Genomic DNA, 4,729 nt, shown 5'->3' on the forward strand with positions numbered 1-4,729 from the left:
AAAAAAATAAATATATATTTAAAGATGCATTAAGATCAAACTTCAAATTCAAGTTGGAACTGATTAATCATGTGACTTATTCAAAACTATTATAGCTATAATTATAGGTAAAGTTATTATAGATTTTACTAATTTAGGGGTGAAATTAAACAAATTTTGAAATTGATGCAAAATAAAGTTTTTTTTTTTTTGAGGGAGGAGGGGTAAAATAGTTTAATTTTTGGTTCATGGGCCGGTTTGTTTCATATTTCCTAGGCCGAAAATAATTGCTAATCCGCCCCTCATTAACATGGTATATAAGAGTAGGGGTAATCTACAGGTTATTTTAAGTTTTAGTAGGAGGGCTGTAGCCTTCCCAGATTTTTTACCCTAGTTGCACCTATGCATTTAATTATTCAGTATTTCGGAAACAATTAGAAATTCCTTAAACTTTCTTGCGTACATGAATTGTGATGTTACATCTGCTATTCGTATGAACTATAACGGCAACCATTGATTTCAAAATATATTATATTAGAGTATATTATAAAATCAATAACGGCAATATGAGTTTTGTTATTCAGTTGTTTGTAAAATAAAACATTAGCGTGAGCCGTGAGGGAAACAGTTAACTTTTTATATCTTAAAAATGAAAAGTAAAATAAAAATATACGAAAAGGCTAAAAATACACTTTTTTTCATATTTTTTCACAAAAAAATCGTTTTGATAATAAAAAATATTGTAAGTGATGCCCTGGGATACATATATAATATATCCACATTTTACTTTTATAACTCAAACTTTTTGTTTAATTTTTGAATTGTAAAGGCTCATCTAAATTACCTCAACTAAAACAGATGCTCTAGAGATACAGAATATTGTTCAACTTTAAACCCAGTTAAATATGTATTATCTAAAACTATAATTTAATTTTGATCAATCAGGGACAGACAATTAAAGAAGATACGTTAAATATTAATTAAGAACACTATGTGCTGTGGTGTATGTATTTGGTATAAAAATATTTATTTTTCATAGTAATTCTATTGACATTTTAAACTCTATGCTATAAAATTGAATTTTTGTTATTTTTCCTCGGTATGAATTTATTAGTAATGAACTGGAGCTTTATTTTAGGCTGAACTATATGAGGCTTTTCGATAGGTTTTCCCTAAGTGTATGATTTTTACTAAATATTTTTTAATGGTGGAGAGGTTAATAGGTAAGATTTACAAAATATAATCCCCGCGGACAAATATTAACCATCAAGTTTTCACATATAATATAGTATTTTTTGTACATATATGTTACACATACTTGTAAAACCTGCAGATGGGAAAATTATTTTATTTTATAAGTAAAATGTATTCGATAAAAATAGGTACTTTATAAAATATGAATAAGTTAATAAGTAAACAAATAAAAAACGACTTTAACCAAATTAGTAAAATATATGGTTCTAAAAAGGATTCCAACCACAAATAATTTTCCGTTTGCTTTAAATACTAAACTACGAGAATATTTGTTTATCAAATAATAAAAATGTTGGTGAATTTAACAAATATAAATAAATATTTTTAATAAATAGATATAACTATTTTTAATTGTTAGTAGTAATGAAAATTTGTAAGTAATTGCGAGGGATTGCGGAATGAAGTTAATATATTACTATAGTTTTCGAAAAGGCTTTAAGTTGGTTATCAAGAAACCAAGAACATCTATAACATTTGGACTGTTTGGTTGTTATGCTTATATTAAATAATTGAAATTCAGAGTTATAGTTTATAGGACCAAGATTGATTAAATATATATAAAAAAATGAAATACATAATGACAGGTGTTAGTAATATACCAGCCCCTATTTTTTAGTAAACCCCGTCACAAAGTGTGTAGTCTGAAACGGGAAGTGTGCACTACGGATTCGAGAAGTGTGTACCTATTAAATACTAATAAATAAAAGTACTATGAAGGTATTTTTCAGGAAACCAGTTTAAGCAAGACAGCTGATTAGGACTTAAATATTTCTATTAAATTTTAAATTATATATCCCACATTAAAATAAATAATTTGTAAATAGTTTAAAAGTATATTTATCAGTTTAAAAAATAATAACAGATTGGTAGTTACCTAATTATAATGCAAAATTTGATTTTTAAAAATTCATAATCATATGGAAGGGGGTAGAGGAGGGCTCCGTATCATATACATAATTGTACAATAAAACATGTGTATTGTGAATTTTTATGAAAAATAGGGACTGTAATATACTATAGTAATTTTCTAATTACCAGTATAGTCAGTAAATTCAAACTTACATTCAATTGAGATATTTTCTGTATACTATAAAAATAACGATTTTTTTTTTTTATATATTTTTTATATAGAAAAAAATTAAATTTGGCTTAATGTATACCTTATGTCTATAAAAAATATATTATGTGAACAATTTTCAAATGTTATTTATTATAAAATTGATCAATTAATAAAGTTATTTTATCTTATGGTCAAATATTAAATTTTTAGTATGAATAATTATTTTTAAATTACTTTGATGTTTAATGAAAAATATTAAAATATTATCGTTTCATTGAAAGTATTGTCTACTAATTAATATTAATTTGATTACAACATCATAAAATCGAATAACATGTCAAACAGCTTAAAAATCAAGAAGTCTCAATTATAATATTGACCTTGATTTGTGAAATTTAGTATAAAATTTTTAATTTAATAAATATATAAGACTATATAATTTAATAAAGTCTTACTATTATTTTGTAGAATAATCATGATGGTTTACTAATTGAAAAAAATGATGGTTTATAAATTACATGATAAATTTACAACACTATATACCTGTAATACAATATTTTTTTAAATTAATCGATTTTTACTTATTGTTGTTCTTGAGATTATACATTTAGTTTAATGTATTTACACTTGTAAATGTTATTAGTATTTCATCGGAAGTATGTATGTAATTTATTTCAAACGCATTTTCATGGACTATGTATTTCGTTTAATATTCGACGTATCAGTTTATAGAGGTAAAAAATGTACGTTTTTTGACTACGATAGTTCACACGTCTCCATATTTTCCCAACCGTATCTGCTCCATTTATTATTGTATTGTTATAAAAAGGGTATAAACTCAAGGAATATTTATTTAAAATATATAAAACTCTTTGCATCTCATCAGCTGAAATAATAGACTTATAACTGAAATAATATAATTGTGAAAATGTGAGTATCATCATATAGATTATACAACACAGCTGACGTATAGATCATATATTTGGAATTACGTCACACAACGTAGTTGTGAACTGATTCGATACACCAAAATACCAACCTGTATTATAAGAATCATTGGAGTGGGGTATACATTATATAATATGGAGTGTATTACAAAAACCTGAAATTTTACCTACATAACTGTCATATATTTTCGCGCGGTGACGCTTAGCTGAAGTAATACTGAAATCGTAGGCAAAAACTGAATATCTCGGATATTTATATACTACTATTTTGTGCACAGAACTAACTCCACCGCGTCTACAATCCACAATTCTCTTAGTAAATACTGAACGAATTTTATTCCTGTTTTCATTAATGGATAGTGTTACGCGAGTATATAATTTGTTAAAAATGAAATTGTAAGTCGAATCAAAACAGTCGTAGCTAACCAGATCTTATATTATATTATACTGGATTACAATGATTTTTTTCGTCTAGATTACACTAAAAAGTATCAAAATTTAGTTTTAACTCGATCAAAAAATAGCAAAAAATTAAACAGTAACATCCTGCTATAGGCTAGTCTTACTAGTTATTAATTGTATAATTCAGATAAGCAATTCTATATAAAAAAACTATAAAATAATTGACAACAAGTGAGCTAATGAAGCAAACCACCTAAAACATTTATTGGGACGTTACGCAACTCAAAGGTTTTGGTATGTATATTTTCACGGTACATCATATTAATTATACCACTTTATGTTGGTTTGTATAGGGTTTTTTGGAGTACCTCGTGAGTACCTACTACATCACGAACAGGTATGTGGCATTGCTACTGGTACACACTGCTATAGATTTTTTAGATATGCAAATAAAAAACAGTAATCATGCGTGACCTTATAACGTCCATTTTCAGATTTTATTACTTAACGATTAAATTATTTATGCTAAAAAATATAAAATGTATAAATACATCATACGCGACTGCTTTAAAATGGCGATCGCGTAATTCGAAGGAAGTCGGTGCACGGTAGAGTTGGCGAAAAAAAAAACAATATACACACAAACGGGTTTTCCTGGCTGGTTTAATGTTGACTGGATTAAGTAGGTCGAGGTCTCTCTACCAAATGATTCATCCACCCACCCATCTCACTGGTCAACCCGGTGACCTTACCGGTTGAAAGGAAATATTATTTTGTTTGTTCAACTCGCGCGCGCTCTCGACAATGGGATTTTTTAAATTTATATTAATATTTCTACAACTCTGTTAATCGCTTCAACACATATGTACCACATGCATACATACGTGTAGTAATATTATTCATGTCTTACACAGTACAAGTAGTAAATGATCATGAAAACCACTGTATGCGTCAAAAAACACGATGATACCGTTTTATGACGAATAGCAATAAAAAACCCGTCATAGATGTTACACAAGCGCGCGCGCGCGTAAGTTAAAATAGTAAAACTAATCACTTTTAGAACAGTAACGAAATTCCATTTAAT

The sequence above is a fragment of the Sipha flava genome, unplaced genomic scaffold (genome assembly GCF_003268045.1).
Source record: "Sipha flava isolate LNK unplaced genomic scaffold, YSA_version1 130_pilon_pilon, whole genome shotgun sequence".
In the NCBI taxonomy this organism is placed as follows: Eukaryota; Metazoa; Arthropoda; class Insecta; order Hemiptera; family Aphididae; genus Sipha; species Sipha flava.